Source organism: Myzus persicae, unplaced genomic scaffold (assembly GCF_001856785.1).
Source record: "Myzus persicae strain clone G006 unplaced genomic scaffold, MPER_G0061.0, whole genome shotgun sequence".
In the NCBI taxonomy this organism is placed as follows: Eukaryota; Metazoa; Arthropoda; class Insecta; order Hemiptera; family Aphididae; genus Myzus; species Myzus persicae.
In genome coordinates this window covers 148,614-161,428 of record NW_019103479.1, presented here as the reverse complement: position 1 = coordinate 161,428, position 12,815 = coordinate 148,614, and the positions used below count along the sequence as shown (strand labels likewise).

Genomic DNA, 12,815 nt, shown 5'->3' with positions numbered 1-12,815 from the left:
ACAATATTCGCCCTCTCAACATTTGACAATATAAGTGTTAAAAATTAGTCTAACTGTAATGACCTAAACGCGACAATTTCGAATTACCATAGTGGAACGTTTCGCTATAAGTTGGTCATTAGACAGACGGCGGATGTGTATACACATATAATAATATAATGCGTGTATCACGTGCACTCATAAGTGAATAGCGAAAATACTCTAAGTACCTACCCATAAAATGAGTGTATAATAAAACTGTTATCATTCACGTATAATACCATGTATAATAATATATTGTACACGCTTAGCACTCTATGCGTGGCTGCATAATACGCGTTGGGTTACGGTCACGATCTGCGTTTATGATGTATTATTATGGTGTAGCTGAGTTGTAGGTACACACGTGTAATAAAATTATTATTATGTTCCGCACTCGGACATTTTTTTTTTTTTTTGTATTTTATTTGCTGCTCGGCGACCACGGCGAGCGACGACGTCGTCGCGATCAATCATTTATTAACGCCCAAGCGGATCGCACGGACCCGCGGCGGTGGGTTGTCGCAGTAATTAATATTGCGCCGTCACCGGTGGTAGTTTTAGTATATTATATGGCAGCAGCATGCGGACGACATAATACTTTACACAGTGGCTGCAGTGGCCGTAAGTTTTTGACTTCGCTGGTGCAGCGGCGATCCTGTACATACAACATATAGGACGCGGGTAATTGCGTTCGCGCCTCACCGGTCATGACCGAATTTCAAACACGCTATTATAATTTATATACCACTGGCGAGGTGTGCATGCACCCGCAAAGAAAGCCCAAAGCAACCGACCAATGTTTCTTATTCATTTTTTTTTTGTGTTTCCTTTTTTTGAAAATTTAATTTTACATTTCAATCGCATCACGAATGATGTACACTGATTTAATTATCGTTATCATTATGACTATTATTTTTGTATATCTTGTTGTTGAAATTGATAATACAGTTCGATTTTATCGGCTAAAAGCCTTAACGAATAATTCGGAGTAAATAAATACGTGCAATAGCGCTCAAACAATTGTCGACACCTAGTCTTCGATTTTACTGGACTTAAATATTATAAAAAAATAACCTTTCCTCCAACATAGGTATTATTAAACATTTTTATTTTACCTCGTTATTACTCAACTGACCACGTAAGTCTGTGCCATTAACGTTTATCACGGCCATAATTCGGGCGATACCGAAATATTATACTCGACAATGAATCACAGTTTATTGAATTTTACTGAAAAATCGAGGATAGTCTATAAGCGAGCTTAAGACGTCGTTTACTGTACATGTCACGTTGCGGTGGTCTGCAACTCGAATACGACTCTATAGGAAATTGCTTTTAATTTATCATACTTACACTCTATCAAGTTGTGTACTTAATCTCATACCATAGTCGGGAACACGATGCAATATCAACCTCAAGAGAAATATACAACATCGAACTGTAGCCTTCGTGGAGTATTTTAAATATTAAAAATGTAACCTATTTAAATCATCAATAAGATGAAAGTCCTATTAATTCTTAGTAGTTGTATCGAGGAAATGGAGTTCGATTATAATACACTCACGTGTGTGAGCTACTTCTAGCTAATTCAGCTAGCTAACACTATGTTATCACATATTATTAATATAATTGGTTGGTAACAAATCACTCATACAAATATCCAGATTTTAATGTGGGCAAATGGCATACTCATACGTATTATAATGTAAATTATGATTTACACACACCAGTCAGTAACAGCAAGAAAATATTGCTCCAAGGCACTAGCATTTTATTAATACTGTTTTCAATGTATTTTTCTCCGCGATTTAGATTCACCAATTCATAAAAATATAAATATATTATTATTATTTCCGTGAAATAAAATATTCAGAGCTAGATGCATATTCAGTGCAAATCAAACTAAGAACCTTTTTCATATAATATAATTTCATTTTTGAAAATTAATGTTGTAAAGATTTTCAACAGTTAATACAGAAGTGGATAATGCCTTCTTTCTTAATAACAATATCAACAATGGAATGTTTGATTTTGTAACGTGTCACACAATCTGCAGAGTAATATATTTTTGAAACATAATACTCACATGTTGGCAAGTACCTACTGAACACACAAGTACTCACGTTTTTAACGGATTTCACACGGACCATTACAGAATCATGTTCCTAACTGCTTTTTTTAATCACTAGAGGTCCGTGCCTCCGGGAAGTCCGGAGACCACGCATCAATCTCACGCATAAGTGCACAACTGAACGTCAATTATTACGCAGTTATATGCAACTGCAGCGCAAAAAACATAACTGCGTTGCCTACCCGAATTTCAATTTGTCGAAAAGCTACGAGCCCAGTATTCTGGACGATCTTCCGGTGACCTTAAGCATGGCACGACCTAAATAGTTTTCGGCAGTGGTGACGAAACAATTTTCAAATCCATCGTGGTCGCGGCCGTAGAAGCTGCATGCAGTAGCTATGATGAAGTGGAACAGTAAAAAAAAAAATGCCATTTTCCTAACGGGCGCATAGTTTTTTTTTAATCTACCGCAAATAAATAAACAATGAGAAGGAAATTGAAATAAATTAAAGAAGAAGACAGAACTCATCACGCAGGACGGTGACACGTGAAAATGACAGACGTATAGTCATTAGTAAGCTGGTTTGTAAGCTGGGGCACTGTACGGAGCCTTGTAGGCCGGAGCCGAGTAGGCTGGTGCAGAGTACGCTGGCTTGTAAGCCGGAGCCGAGTAGGCTGGTGCAGAGTATGCTGGCTTGTAGGCTGGTGCGGAGTAAGCTGGTGCAGAGTAAGCTGGGGCCTTGTATCCACCTTCGTTCTTGACGACAGCGTTGAAACCGTTGTAGTCGTCGGCGGTGTATTCAACGGTGCGTGTGGAACCGTCGGCTTCCAAAAGGCTGTAAGAGCCCTTGACGTATCCGTTGCCGTCGCTGTACTCGTGTTGGCTCTTGACGTCGTAGGTGTGTGGGTCGTTTACGCTATACTCGAAGCTGTACGGGGCGGGTGCCGAGTAGTCGGCGGGTGCATGGTAAGCGGGCGCGGAGTAGGCGGCGGGTGCGTGGTAAGCGGGTGCCGAGTAAGAGGGTGACGGGTAAACTGGAGATCCGGCGACGGCGGCCAACATGGCTGAAGCCAAAATCACGACCTGCGATCGTAACATACGATTATTATTATTTTGGTACGAATCTATGACGTAGGTACCCGCGTGATCAAAACAATCGCGTATTGCCGATCTGTGCACACGTTTTTGTATGATAATATAACTTTTTATAATAAATAAACACTCTCAAACGAGTTATTTTTCGATTGAATATTCAAAGATTAAATAATGTCTGTTCTAAGTATGTATCAATATACGATTTTTATTAGTACCTATACGTATAACTCGTATAAGCTATAACTATACCTACTTCATAATATCGTGAGTTGTTCTGTATTTAACAATAATTATCTCTATCAAATGACTGATACGTGTGCGACGATGTAATCGCCAATGTGAATAATTTAACATATTATTTTGAACGAGAGTCTATAAAAACAACAAACGCGTAACTGCTATAAACACAAAACAAAATAGAATCTGGTTGAATAATTAAAATGGACAAAAATCAATATTTATGTAAACGTTATTGATGGTCCAACAACGGGCCATTGTTCTTTCATATTTTTGGAATTCGATTGTTTATTCAACGACTGTAGAACTCCGAAATCATCAGAGACTATTGGCTTTAAAGCACCAACAACAATATCGTGGATAACAATCGAGAATTTAAAATTATTGGTAAAAGTGTTAAACCATTGAATTTCATAATGAAGCATTTAATTTAAATACATTATAATAACTACCTAGTCACTAGTGGTCGTTTTTAATTAAACGAAATAAAAATATAAACATCGGTTATTAGTTATATTAAAGAAGAATGAGTTGATTAAAAAATAATAATATTTTCTACTAAAATAATTTACAACGAATAACATAAAATAAAAACCACATACCTTAGAAACCATATTGTTTGATTGAGTTGTGTGTGATTTGAGTTGTATGTGATCTGTTTCGGACAGAATATTGATCGAAACCTTGCTGTTACTGTTGTATTTATACTGCTGGTGATCTACTTATTAAAATATAATATATTATGTCCAAGCACTTTTCCATTTGTTTTTTTTTCTCAGACCAACGACACAAAAAACATTGTAAGTCACATACGATGACCTACCCCGAGGTGTATGTAATATTGTAATGTTTTATAAGAAATTTTAAAACGGCCACTCCCCACGGAGACAGCCGATTGTGCCCAACAGCCGCGAGCCGGTCCCATAGCGTGTGACCGACCAACGCTTTTATGTTAAATATGTAACAATAATCCATCACCAAGGCTGTGTGTTTACCTCTGGCATAGTGTTTTTTTTTTTAATTCTGTAGAATTACGAGTGCCCTAAATTTGTCACTATTTAAAATATAAACGAGTTACACAATTTTTGCCGATTTATGAGTTATGGTGCACACATAGGTACGAGTAAATGCAATAGCGCATTGAATCTCTCGCTCTAAAAAATAAATTTCAAAAGACCACACACACCAAAAGTCCCACATTAGTGTGGCCCCCACAATCGCCCCGCTTTTGTCCCGCATTCGTGAAAATGAAATATATACATTCTTTATTTAATAATTTGTTGGTAAATAAATATTTTACTATGTAAGTAGTCCATGGTTAGACCCATACAATTTAGGTACACTATTCAGTTAGTGACCACTATCATTATTCAATCATCAATTTATTATTATAATTATATTATAAATACCAACAATTATGTACCAACAACTAATAAGTCTTGTAAAAATGAGTATTGAAATGTTTTATTTCACTATTTATCCATATTAAAAATTAAATCAATTAGCATAATAATTACGTGGGAAGCGTTTTATAATAAATTGTATCCAATAATATCGGTAGTTCTTAAAAACTTTTAAAATGTGTCCCTATTTTGGACAGGAAAATTATGGCCACACGTACCCACGAATATAATATAGAATATTATGTGATTATAACAACCGAGTATTTTTCAGTTTATAAAAAGTTTTATGTTATGTGTGATACTTATAATTTTATATACAAGAGTCTGGAGACTGGAAGAGACTAGCCGGCTGGTGGTTTTACCTGCAAGTAACGCGAAAAACATATCCATTATGTTTTGAAAGTTACGTCAGACAGTTTTTAAATAGCAGACCCTTAAAGGATTACCCTAAGCATTAGGTCAAGTACCAAACATTAAATAATACTGAAATTGGCAAGTCTATGATGGAGATCGTTGATATATTTTTTCAATGCTTGAATACTCGACGTATGTTAACATTTAATTAGGTAATAAGTTATTCATACGTGTCTTGCTGTACTCATTTAAGTATTCACTTGCAATTATACGCGTTTATTAACTTTTTTGAAATGTTGTAGTCACTTCATGCAACACACGCGAGGCACGACGATAAAAATAACTCGTTGAATATGTGCTAACTATCCCAAAACCAAATAATCAAACAAAAGATGCTCAGGTGTATTATGAAATATTATATGGGTAGGTTTGAGTATACGAGTGAACACAACAACGTATCAATAATCTCTGAATTATTATTTACCGTTACTATTTGATGCTAAGTTTAATAATGGACGGACAGGGTAATAATTATTATATGGTGTTCCAATTACATAAAATTGTGGTAAGTATAGTTATGTTAATTAAGCATTATTATTTCAAACAATAATATTGGTTTGTGCGATTATAGGACTTGATAAACATATTATTATGTGCCTATATTAGTGTAGATGTTATAGAACATACATAATAGCAAGTGATGACTGGGTGTTGACTTTTGATATTGACTAAACAGTTAACACCATAATAATATAATATACCTATGATTCTTATCGAAGACGAGAATGTAATGATTTTATAATGTCGTATTCGTTCATCGCGAAACAACTATAAAGATACCTAGCCATAGCGTTATCTAAAACGTTTTAGATTGACGACGACGTATTTTATATTTCGCATATAGTTTGAAAATGTATATGATCTTATCAAAACTAAGCTTTTTACGATAGGGACATGGCGAGACAAATTTTACAAACACATTCTAATGCAACTTTTATAAAATTATTTAATATATTAAAAAGGTAACAGTGTAATAAGGATAAAACAAAAAAATATATAAATCATTAACTACGATTTAAAACAAAAAACAGGTCTGGAAAAATCATCATAATAGCCAAAATTCAAAAAAAAAATTATTTAAACGCAATGAGTGTGAAATACATTGAATCATAACATGCCATTTTAATGACGAGAAATTCTAAGACGAATTTCGTTTGGCATAGGTATGTATAAATTACGCGTACATCATAGTAAAGAATGATGTCACCATAGCAACCGACAATACGTGTAATAAAAAAATTTTTAAACGAATTTCTTATGATCCCAGGTCAAAAGAAACACTTATATTATCTTAAAAATATAAACAACAACTTAACACAATAATTGATTATGTTAGGTTAAAATTGAGAATTTATCGAAGACAATTTTGAATTTTTTGATACGTGTTAGAGTTACAAAATTCGGTAAAATTTGGTATCATCTAAAACGTAATATTTGCTGTAAGAAATTCTTCAATAAAATAAATGTAACCACCAATACACAGTAACTATTATCATTATTTAAAGATTCTGTTTGAAATGTTTGAATTACAGAAAATTGTTTCAGATATTAAAGTTGTAACTTAATGTTTGAAAATAATAAAAGTAATTTTTTTCATTACAACCCGAAGTATAATTAAACTTTTGAAGAAAAGATATTTATTAACTATTATAGGTAGTTTCATAAAAAATAAAATATTATATTATGAATGCGGAATATAATCAATTATTAAAGTTGCTATATGTTTTAATATTGATACTTGATAGTATTCCAACTTTTGTAGTGTATAAACCTTTTACACATTTAAGCCTAGGTAACAACTCAACTGCAACACATTGACGAATTGTCGTATTATGAGGTACAACAGCTGATTCATTCATCATTGAATAGTTTGACGTTTTATTATTATTGTCTCAGTTTTTATTGTGTTAGTGTTGGCGTTTTATAAACACAATTATAACGCGGATTGAGATACTCAGTTACAAACTTTTTTTTAGTAATATCCAACAAATAAATAATTTCCGAGACGAAGTTAACTCTGATTATAGGTTAAGTAATAAAACAAAGCAAACGTAATTGAATTCCTTGATGTGAGTTCTTAAATAAACTACATTGAACTCAATAATAATTATTTAGCCTTCTATTATTACACCAACAATTTGTTAAAGTATAGTGTTAAATATTTTGGACTCATATCTTACGGTGCTTGGATATTTGTTTAGTATTTTTACGAGATTTGATTTCATTGTTTTTTGTGTTTGCTGATGAAAAACTAATTGATATTTTTTTATTCACGTTATGGAATATGATACAATTCGTCATAAAATGTTATTCCGTGTTGCGTTCATTTTAGGAATATAATTTCGTTCGCGTGTGCAATGTGCATTTTTCCATTTTATTTATTGTATTCTGGTTGCATTCATTAGGTCAGTCGTTGTTGGCTTAGAATTCATACGAATTCATACGTATTTAAGTTATTGTTATAATAGTTATAACTTATAATACAATCTACGCATATGCATATAAATTCACATATTTACACATATGTAATATGTATACAATACTATGAACGTATACCATTAGTGGTTACAAAACCGTAATACGATCAACATATTTTGGAACATGCGCATTAATAATTGATGCACCTAGTCAGCATATTGTCCTCAGGGATAAGGTAATTTCAGAACTAACTAGTCACTTGTGTGTAATAAATTGGTCTGAAATATAATATGGTAATAGTATAGGTGCAACAAAATATCAAACAATTGATTGATTAATGGTTAGTCGTTTTGGAGATTATTAAATCTTGGTAACATATTCTTTTATAACCATTCGAATGTGTAATATTTATAGCACTGTCATTTGTTAGAGCGATGATGGAATCATCAGTGCTATAGTGACATTATTTTTTTTTTTACAGAGTTTGAATGCGTAAAATATGATTGTTGATATATTTAAACATACAATTCTTTGCCAACAATATATTAAAATAAGTACTGCAATTTAATATAGATATATAAATAATGGCTACATAGTCAATACAAACCACCCAGTTCGATACTGTTTAAAATATTGCGAATTCTATCATTATGATTAAATATTTGACTAAGAGAAATAAGTACATGATTAAAGTATGTCAACATATTATTTCAATATTATACATGATACTAACAATTATGTTTTTAAAAAAAAGATAAGCTTAAATGTTGATAACATTTTTTTGTAATATATTATTTGAATCAGATATTAGTATAATAATTAATATTTCAGTGGTCAAGTAGTTATATTTACACATTACTTTTTGGTATATAAATACGTAACTGTAAATAATTATTTAGTCATTGTTTTAATCAAAGTAAAAAGTTACCCATGGAAAATGGAAAACACACATTTTATGTTAAAAAAAAAATAATATTATTGGCCATCAGTTTATTGTACGTGCTAATAATAAATATTTTTTTTGGCCAAAAATGGTTTTTTATTGATTGTTATTATTTTATATTATTTTTTTATTGTTATTTATGTGAAAATAATTTGAAGCAATTTTAACATGCATGTTGTTATATAATCATTGACCTAGAAATGTAGTCTACTACATTTTATACGCACCTTTAAAAATTATCAATGCAGCCTCGCCGCACTATCAAAGCTTAATATACAATGACTATACGGAAATAATTAAATACTTATTCATGGTATAAATTAATTATCTTAAGAAAATCCTCTATACTTTAGCTTACCCTTCTATGATAATGACCAAATAATATAATAACAAACAGTTGTTCTGAATGTAAAATTCAAAGATTTTCTTATAATATCATGGGTAGTATCAAGTTTTTTTTTGTTTGGAACAGATGCCTAAAGGAAAACCCCGCTTAAATTTACAATACATTTGAATAGTAGCATATTGAAATAAACATTTGCCTATAATTTTTCCTTGAAATTAAGTAACTATATACCTAGTTACTAACACAAATATATCGGCCTCATTGTAGTTAATGTTTGTTGCAGATATATATCATTAGATATTTCACAGGTTTTCTTTCAACTTAACATAATCCAACTCATTCATAGTCATCCATTCACACTTAATAGTTAATAATCTTATATTGAGGTGATCTTATAGGTGTACAATATATTTGACATTGATTTATGTAGCAGCCATAGTTAGCAAGTTGATCGCTTAAATCCACTGGATCAAGGGCAAATGTATTACTCAATGGTTAATAAACTCTTGTAGTTCCACATTTGAGCAACGTCCAAAGCCGTAATTTACAAATAATTATATTTATCCTCTCTCCATGGCTTATACACTTTTTTCACTAAAAATTGTGCAATGTGTTATAAAGTTTTAAGTCGTTCGTAATTGGATCACTATTACCGTACTCACATTAAATACATTAAATTTAAACCTTAATGATAAATTCAATCACATTTTTTTTTAAATTTGACACATAAATATACTATTTATTTATTGTTCTATATTCTGGTTACTATACTCTTTACGCTATTCGTATGATACGAAATAGCCATTATAGGATTTTAATATAAATAAATAAATAAATACACTTCGAGTTTTACGGATTTGCAAATATTAATTGTTTATTATATTTACATTTAAATAAATAAATAACAATAAATTAGAAGTGACATTTTGATTTTGAAAAGTCAAATGTTTAGCTTAGTAAGCCGGGGCAGCGTAAGCTGGGGCGGAGTAAGCTGGTGCGGAGTAAGACGGGGCCTTGTAGGCTGGGGCGGAGTATGAGGGAGCGGAGTATGGGGCTTTGTAGGCCGGGGCAGAGTAAGATGGGGACTTGTAGGCTGGTGCAGAGTAAGCTGGTGCAGCGTAAGCTGGGGCCTTGTAGGCTGGTGCAGAGTAGGCTGGGGCAGCGTAAGCTGGGGCCTTGTAGGCTGGTGCAGAGTATGCTGGTGCAGAGTAAGCTGGTGCAGCGTATCCACCTTCCTTCTTGACGACGGCGTTGAAACCGTTGTAGTCGTCAGCGGTGTATTCGACAGTGCGGGTGGAACCGTCGGGTTCGACCAGACTGTAGGATCCCTTGACGTAACCGTTTCCGTCGGCGTATTCAGATTGGCTCTTGACGTCGTAGGTGTGTGGGTCGTTTACGCTGTATTCGAAGTTGTATGGAGCTGGGGCATCGTAAGATTCGTGTCCGTATGCTGCTGGTTTGTAAGCGGGTTTGTAAGAAGGAGCAGAGTATGAAGAGGGTGCAGCGTATGCCGGGGCAGCAGAGTATGCGGGTGCAGAGTAAGCTGGGCCAGCGGCGTAGATGGGTGCTGCTACGGGAGATCCGTAGGCGGTGGCCAAGATGGAGGCGGCGATGACTACGAACTATAACCAAAATAAAAGTACCATTATTGTTGTGTTATAAGCTATAATTTTGTATACTTTATGCATAATACAATATTCAACTTATTAACCAGCAATTGGTTTTTCCAATACAAATAAACATTTAAATTAGTACACGACGAATATTAGAATACTTAATTTAAAAAAATGTATTCAATGTATCGGTTTGTTTCATTTACCAGTACGTACTTGTCAAGATTTTAAATATTTAAAAATATAACATAAACAAAACTTTTATTTTTAATATTGTTTTTATAATAATTAATAACTTTGGTTGATTTTATGTGAGTATTTTAATGTTATTCTTACCGTTGATGTAATATCATAAGATAAGTGACCAACTTCAAACTATTATTTTTTTGACTAATTATATATTATCGACTATTTCAATATTAAAAAGAAACAATATTTTAATATTTTACAAGAAAATTAAAAGTTAATCAATGAACAACAATGATTATCTCGTATTGTCAGTCAAAACTCTATTAAAGGGTGATAAATTCAAAATTTATAAAAAATCTTTAATTATGTTACTTGAATAACTTATTAAGGGTGTATTTAATCACTGTTGTATACATACATTTATTATATGTGGGTAGGTACTAAAAAAAAATGTTTGAAAATGATAACTTAATGTAGTCGATTTTTAAAGAACATAGCAGTACTATAAAATGAATTGTAAGTAATTTAATTTAATTACGTTTTCCAGAACTACGTCTTACATAAGTTTTGTAATAAAAATATACGAAGAAACTATATTATATACACATTGGTATTTATATAGACTTTATTTTATTACATAATTATTTATTATATTATACCTTAGTGGGCAAATAACTGATAGTTTATTAATACATTTAACCTAGTCAAAACAAAATAAGTTTAAGCATTTAAGTATTTTGGAAACGTGACTAAATAAAATGTGAATTTATTTTAACGATGAATAATAATGATAAATATTAATGAATTCATAGAAATAAGAAAGAAAGATAAGTACAAAATAAATTCTTGAATTACTAGGAACATAATTTTTACCAAATTGCACTAAACTATTTTATGAGGGTGTGTTACACTGTTACAGTATTATATACGCGCACGATGATAGCCAAAAGTTGTACATTTTTATGTCACATTTTTTACACCACAGAATGTAAATGTATTAAAAATTTACCTCGTCCAATTTCAATTGGATAACGACATTGAATAACGATTCATTTCTCTGCGAATCAAATAATAAAGCTATATTGCATTTTTAGGGGTACCTATGCAAATTTAAATTTAGTCATAACAAATTGCTCGAAACTACTACAATCATGATGGTCAATAATTGCGAACTAAAATATGCAGAAAATCATCAGTAAAACGGTTAATTATTTCTATGCACCAGAATAATACATCGCAAAAAGTCTTACTTTAAACAGAATCATTAATTAGTAGTAATAACAAACAGCTATACAGAATAATGCTGAAACCACGTATAATACCGGATGCAAAGACTGGTCGTAAAAAGACGCAATGCGGAATACAACGGAACACGCGGAATACAACGAAAGCTATAGGATTGCGGGGAGCGTGAAGTTATGAAAGATGCATACGCTTCGAAAAATATATTCTATTTATTTATTCATTTTTTTTTCAAAACCAAACTTTCCATAAGTGTATAAAACGTACCTATTACAAAATTTAACTTATAAATTATATAATATTATCCATTAAAGTTACTTACCATGTATGCCATTTTGATGGTTTTAGTGGCTGTATTTGTGTGCTTGAATTGCGACAGTTACAGATCAAACGTTGGTGATTGATAGTTGGCAAATGTGGGTGAACCGATTTATATAGTCTCGATGCGATGGTGGTTTACCGGGTATCCGACAGGGGAGAAGGGGGCTTTGGCGGTTTTTCGGCGAGGACGAAGGACAAACGCACCAAACACGCCCTACTTGTCCTCAGGCCTCGTCGCCGGGTGTAAGAACCATTTCAGTTAATTTTTTTCGAGGTTTAGACGTAATGCCACTGTTGTTCTCGTCAAACCCGGCCACCGTCGCCGGTGACCCCCTCGCCCCTCGCGCCATCATTGCCGCGGTTAAGGTTGAACCGGATGTACATTGATAATTTATCATTTTCCATGTAGTCATACAGATATTACATTTTTTTTAAACTTTTTTTTTCTTACACACGCTAATTTCGTCTCCTCACGGTCACCGTGTAATATTAAACGCATTT

General features: G+C 32.7%; 1 pseudogene across 1 annotated transcript; it reads right to left on the bottom strand.

Annotated features, from left to right (window-relative positions):
- Positions 1 to 2,524: 2,524 nt before the first annotated feature.
- On the bottom strand, positions 2,525 to 12,447 carry LOC111034584 (annotated as a pseudogene). The gene is made up of 3 exons (XR_002604559.1): positions 12,316 to 12,447; positions 9,895 to 10,571; positions 2,525 to 3,159 (listed from the first exon to the last, which is right to left on the bottom strand). The product of XR_002604559.1 is annotated as a cuticle protein-like (transcript).
- Positions 12,448 to 12,815: the final 368 nt, after the last annotated feature.